The sequence below is a fragment of the Sinocyclocheilus grahami genome, unplaced genomic scaffold, assembly GCF_001515645.1.
Source record: "Sinocyclocheilus grahami isolate Dianchi unplaced genomic scaffold, SAMN03320097.WGS_v1.1 scaffold268.1, whole genome shotgun sequence".
Classification (NCBI taxonomy): Eukaryota; Metazoa; Chordata; class Actinopteri; order Cypriniformes; family Cyprinidae; genus Sinocyclocheilus; species Sinocyclocheilus grahami.
The window spans coordinates 1,343,073-1,350,574 of record NW_015505447.1 but is presented as its reverse complement, the minus strand read 5'-3'; positions in this window follow the sequence as shown (position 1 = coordinate 1,350,574).

Sequence of the window (7,502 nt, the reverse complement as noted above, 5' to 3'; positions counted from 1 at the left end):
CTTTAAATAGCACATTTTAGTAAACAGAAATCGTTTTTATTGTTAATTTGAAAACAATATATTGCAACAAAACTTTTGTTGCGAATATAACTACACACATGACCTCACGTAAGTCTGACATAAAATATATTTGTAGGTTTGGAAACTAATAAAACAGTTCTCGCACGTGAACACGCACTCCCGCCGAAACTGACGGAATACCATTTTATAAGATAAAGTGAAATATCACTGATAAATCCTTGTCTGTCAATGGAGATTCATTCTGAGAATCATTTTCTCTAACAATATTTCAGCAATCGTGTGTTCTCTGTCAGTTGTTAAGAATCGGACGATATTCGCGAATGAATCACTCTTTTGATTCAGTCTGTCAAACTGAACGGTCGGTCTGAAATTATTCACGATTCAGTTCGATTCATTCGGTCAGTCCATTTACACACTGAATAGTTTCAAGAGGTTTTTCCACATCGAACAGGATACTTTATGAGACAAAAAGCAAAAAGGGCGCCGGATTAGGTGGATTTTAAATTAATTTAATGAAACAAAACTCTTCTGAGAAAAATCTTCTGTCGTTTGTCAGCAAAGGACATCTTATTACACATGCAGCTTCGGAACGACTCTACAGCAGGTAAAGACAATGTATATACATATATCTATTACTGCATTAAAAAGAGTATCAAAATATTGGGACACAGTAATAAAGGATTATTGGCAACCAGTGTTATTCGATTCACGAATAGAGCCTTAATGAATCAATTCATTAAAGAGAACGACTCTTGCACCAGCTCTTTTTCATGAGTTGCTCAAAAAGACTGTGAATCGGACTTCACCGTTCACGCCGTGTTTTTTGTGCAACGTTGAGGAGAAGATTCAGAGAGCCTATTTATTGTCTTTTTTTTTTATTTCACTGCATGCAGTCTTTCTCTTTCAACATGTTAAATCAAACTGCAAGCTCAAAACTAATTTCTTTTGCCGTGGCGCTGTAGATTCAGTAGCAGTAAGTTGTCAGAGTATTTGACCGACATTGGCTAAAGAACATAGGCATTCAAGAACTATTCATGTCATCAAAACCATTGGTTCCACTACAGTTTTGAGGAAGAACTGGTTCTAAATTACTCACCCTCGCTGTATGTAATGTGCAGGCTTGACAGATGATGGTTTTGACTTGCAGTGAAAAGTCTAAACAACTCCAATGGACCTAAAGAGAACATATTTTCACACAGAAGGCCAAATCAAAACAGCATGAATATTTTTATTATTGGCAGATGATTGTGAACATATATACAATGTGTGGAAGCTTAAATGATTGTATGTGTGCTTTTGTATGTACGGGTTCTTGAGAGACAGGAATGAGTGAGAGGTCCTATTCATTAGAAATGTCTTATGTGCATTGCCTCAATAGAAACCATATGTGAGACCTTCCAATACCCTTCCTGCAGTCTATATAAGTCTACTTATTCATTTTCACCCTGCCTCCCTCTCTTTCTGTTACTTCATCACTCTTTCTATCTCACACCTCATCCTAGTTCTCTGCCTCTAATTCCTGTCTCCTTAGCAGCTGCTTGGTAACAGTGGGCTGTTAGGACCCCACGGTCATTCCAAGAGAGCTCAGACAAAGACAATGCTATGGTTGCCTTCAAAGTTGTTTCAGAGTGTGACTAACCGACTATGATTGTGTCATAGTGTCTGCTTGAAACCATCCAATTTTCAATATTGTAGCAGATAATCTCTCAAGTGACATGGATTAGCCCCATATTAGCCAGTATTTCTATTATTTCAGTCTGAATATCCTTAGAAGCAGGGATGGAAATTCACTTTTTCACTCACCAGCCAATTTGGCTACTAAATTTTTAAGTTACTGACCATTCATAACTTCTACTAGCCCAGAAATAAAAACCCAGAAATAAACCAACAGCTTGAGGCTGTCTACATTGAACGTGACAAAGCGACCGCTGCAAATCATTTTGTGTCAGAACTAGGGGTGTGCGATATTGGCAAAAAAATAATATCTCAATATTTTCTGGAATTTTATCGATAAAGATAATTAGACCATATTTTGCTGAGTGTGTTATTGTGCTGATATCTTAAGGACTACCGTGGAGAGCTGACTCCTAAAGTTTTTGATATATTTCATATTTTGTGTGGTCAGTTCACAGCAGTGATAGAAATTAATCTTTTACAATAAGTTTAAATAGATTTTTACCTTTTATGTGCATTTGACCTTTTATAAAGACATTTTTTCTAAAAGTGTGCATCATCTTTTGAGACAAATTCTTACATTTAATCAGTAAATTATAATAATAATACATTTAGGCTGATACTAAACAAATGAAATCAGTATCAACAAAATTAATCTTTGCAGAAGTTCCATACGAAGTGGCATTTAGATGTATTTACATATGTTAATGCAGCTTAGAGGGACATGGAATGCTTTAACCTGCAGTTACAAATGTATAAATAATATTTTGATATTTTAAACATGAAATTTTGAATACTGATATTTGAAATAATTTAAAAAAATGAAAAGATACATTAGATGTAAAATTAAAACAATTAAAACCGCCAGTAGGTGGCAGTAAGTCACTGTTAATAAGTGAGTCATTGCGGCTGATCCGAATCATTTAAACGGTTGACTCATTCAGGAACAAAACACCATCATGTTGCTCAGACACGCAAAACAGTGCTGTGGCTGTGTTTGGAATTATTTTTGCTGGCGAAATGGAGCAAAAGCAAGCATGGTGTCTAAAATGTAAGTCTCTTGATATTAACTTATTGTTTATTGAACTGTTGTATAAAATCAATTCCCAAATCACATTTGTAACCATGCTGATTTTTTATTTAAAACGGCACTCTTCGTGTGATATTGATTAACTGTATGAAATTATATAACTATATACATTTTCTGCCCCCTTATCTTGAATTATGTGATCTTTCTTAATGCATATTAATAGACTGAATCATGCACTGAAAGAATGCACTCTAAATGCCTACTGCACTAAGTTAATATAGTCGCTTATGCGGATGCGTGCACTCTGTAGGTGTGTTTGTTTGGTGTTTGCAATATTCTCGATAATGTAATGAGTTCAGTATTTGCGCTAAACCTGCACAGATTTGGCTTGCACAAACTTCCCCAAGAAATTAATGAATGAACATAACTTACAAAAAGTAACCTGCCAAACTGGCTAGTGATTTGACAGCGTTACCCGCCACAGCTGATTTTAATTTCAAACCCTGCTTAGAAGTGTAGGCTACTTTGTGTGTAGGTTGATGCTAGGGGTGTGCGATAATGACAAAATATGACATCTTGATATTTTCTTGAATTTTGTCATTGAATATTTTGTGTTTGCAATGCAGAGGTGGCACAGAATCTGCATCTGAAGTGTTATTTAGATGCATTCACACAGATGGTTTAATGCAGGACATTAATGTATTTGACCTGCAGTTACAAATGCATAATTAAATGTCCCCATGAAATCAAAATGGAAGTTTTTTGGCTTTTAGTATGAATTTGTTAGCCTTAAGGTTATCTATAAGCTAGTGTGCTCCAAAACAATAAATTCACATTTACAAGACATAAGCATTTAAAGGGGTCATATGATGCAATTTAAATTTTTCCTTTCTCTTTGGAGTGTTACAAGCTCTTGGTGCAAAAAAAGATCTGTAAAGTTGCAAAGACTAAAGTCTCAAATCCAAAGAGATATTCTTTATAAAAGTTCAGAGTCAGCCACACCTACCTAAAACGGAATGCCGGCAGTTCTGACTCACGTAAGTATGTTTTAATTTAAAGGATTTGCCACTGATGATTCAAACACGAGTTTTGAGCAGTGTAGAGTAGCACTTGTTGTTTGTCATTTCTCTGATCACAAATGCAGACAGAGCTTTATGTTTACGTGGCGCGATGCAATGCAATGCAACGCAACGCGTAAAAAGACAGCATAAGTCATTATAATCAGTAATTATGTCCCCACTGGATGCAACAAATGCCTCGTTTGTAATGGGTTTTAATGTTTTTGTCTCGTCGCTCCGGCCGGACACGGCATCAACAGTATGTGAGGGGCATAACATTTCCATCTCACGCTTGAGGTATTCAGCCAATCACAACGCATTGGATAGCTGGCCAATCACAGCACACCTCGCTTTTTCAGACCAATGAGCTTTGTAAAAATCGATGCGTTTCAAAGAAGCGGGGCATAGAGGAGAAGCAATAATGTACAGTATGTGGAAAATAATGTGTTTTTTGAACTTTAAACCACATAAACACATTTCATTACACCAAATACACAAAATAATGTTCTTTTTAGCAGCATCATATGACCCCTTTTAAACTTACAGTCTCTCACTTCAGCTAATCTGGATCAGCGATTTTGATGACATCAACGTGCACTTCAGCTTCTCATCAGATTGCCTGTCCAATCAAATGCTCTCTAGAATCCAAAGCACCCCGCCCCCTACACTATAAATAGACGCTGAAGCTGCGGCTGAAGTCGGTCACTTGTTCTCAGAGTTAGTATTTTCTGTACGGCGAATGGCACGTAGGGGAAAAGGAATGATTCAGACAGTGTACATATGCTTTGCATTTGGGCGAAAGAAGTCTGGTTTCGTGCTGTGTCACACGAAAAAAGATCTGATTACTGTATGTACAGTAAGGGAGGCATTGGCAAAATTTCAGCTGTAGTAAGGCAGTCTGGCCACCAGAAATCTACTGCAATATTTGGAATATGAAAAAAACCCAACAACAACAAAACATTTTGGTTCATTCTAGTATTTTTTTGTTTACTGTACATACAGTAAAGGAGGTTATAGCAAAATTTCACCTGTAGTCAGTCAGACTGGGCACTACAAACTACTACACCCACAGGATTTTTTTTCTCCAAACATTTATTTATTGATTTATTTATTTATGTGTATTTATGTACTCGTATAAAATAAGGTATTGTCAAAATCTAACCTCTATTAATTTACTCTTGAGTACTACAAATTTTACAATTTGTATTATTAAATGTTAAAAGTTATTGTAATTACAGTAATTTTGACATTTTAAACCAGTTGGTGGAATATAGGCAAATTACACGTAGGGGTTTTGAATGACATTTTTATAAAGTAGATATACAATGGTTGCATTAAAACTAATCGTGGTATTGATATCTTTTTAGGAATGTCGACTCTATAGAACAGTGGCAAGGGAAAGTGAATGTCAGACGAATATCGAACCTAAAGCTAACTTTGCGGTGTTTAAACAACAATTACGGTATTATCGTAGATTATATATATCGCACACCCCTATAGTTGATGCAAACTTCTGCAAACAGAGTACAGTAATCAAAACATGAATTTTTAATGTAATCATTCATATATTTTATGTAGTTTCATATTTTAATATCGAAAGCATTGCTCTGGGAGAAAAGAAAAACAATAAAATTAATGCATAAAAGGCATTTTAAAAAGTATAGCAAAATAAAAATATAAACTCCATACATTTATATACATATAAAATATATTAAATGCAAGTTAAGTGTCTTCTTAAATCTTTCAAATCACTTTTGTGAAAATAAAATGTCAAAATATGGGAGAAATTATGTTCCATCATAATTTTTCATTACAGATATATGTATGTAAAAATGAAGCAACATACTCTGACCTGTACTTATTAAAATGTATAAAAGAATAAGTGATCATACTAAATGTTATCACATTTTAAATGATTAAAAACGTCTTGCTGACAAATGGGTAAAACCTAGTGGTTTGAAGGATAGTGGCAAAGATCGGTAAAGATTTAAAATGACAATGAATTCGTATTTTGAGACTGCACTGTGATCCTTAAATAGAGTCTTTTAATGTCATCTAATGGTTCTTGTTCTAAATATGCCTGAATTTTTGGTGTACAAACTATTGTTACACTGTATGACATTCTGTAAATCATGGTAAAAATGTATGATAGTCATTATTTTTTGCTCAGAAAAAATAAAATTAAACAGGACACATTCTAATGTGCGGGGAAAAAAAGCTGTATTAAACTTTTATTGTTTTAATGCTTGAAAACCCCTTTTTGTCTTTGACCCAAAAACACTTGCTGAGTCAAATTTATTTTTACTCAATATCATCTTCCCCTAAAATGATGGCTTGTCGCCAAATTCTATTGCCGGCCCAGGTCCAGGATCACAGCAGGAGCGGGTGAGGAGGAGCACGGCAATGCCGCAATACTGGCAGCACGTGATGGAGCGCATGTGATGTTTATTATGCCTCGTCACTGCAGTCATAAATCTTGCATTGCACCTCGCTTTTGGGAAAAAGGTCTTCTTGCATACACCCATTGTCCTTGAGGTCCTGATGACCTCCTGGCCTTGCGCCTCTCAACCTGACCTTCACATTTCCCATATTCAATGAGAATATCACACTTTTATATTGTTTCATGCCCCATAGACTTCACAAATTCTACCTTGACACTTCTCCTTTTCATCTCTCTTGTTATTTATTTATTTATTTTATTTATTTAATAAAGGCCTCTCAAGAGTCCGACCACATGCCACAGTGTCTGTCTTCACTCATCTGAAGACAGCTCTGGCCAAACAACAAGACCTCTTGCTTGCTGCTCAAACACATTGCATGGCAAACAGGAGAAAAAAAGCCAGAAAGATCCACTTCCTCTCCATTTATTCAGTCAGTGTCTCCAGAGTGGCAGCAACAGAAAGTATAAGCACCTTCAGCTCAATACTAAAGCCTCTCGCCTTCAAATAACCTAGAGAAAAAGGCACATCTGAGATGAATTTCTTAACTCTAAAGTAGCCACACATGGGTCATGAATGAAATCTTGCATTTTGAAGTTGTAAGCACAGATTATCAAAAGCTGTAGTTTCTGATATACTATCATGTATCAGAATATCATATTAGGGCTGAGTGCTTTTAATTTGGGCAAATAAGCAACCACACTGCAACGTGCTATTTATTAAAGTAAAGTAAAGCAGTTTTACTGTGGTTTCTCACTTGTTTTTGCTTTTAATATTACTCATACTTTTCTAAGCACATTTGATTAATTTTTTTTTTTTAAATGACATTGATTTACACTGAAGGATGTATTTGAGTCATATTTGGTGATATCATATAGCAGAATATCATATTGCTTGAGTGATTTTAATTTGGGGCAATAAGAAACCACACAGCAATGTACTAAAACCACTTAGATCACCTTAGCAACACCCTAGCAGATAATTTTTATTATTAATATAAATAAATATAATAAATACATAAATGAATAAAATTAAAAGTTTAAAATATTGTTGATTACAAAATAAATTGTAATTGTTTTCATTATGAGTAAATGTTAATATATAATTTAATAATAAAATATATATGAAAATATTAAATAAACATATTAATAAAAATAAATATAATAATTAAAAAGTGAAATAATTTTTTTTAGATCACATTAAAAACTGAATGGCAACCACCCACACCCCAGCACTTTTTAAATATATAATTTAATAATATAAAATAATTTTAAATAATAA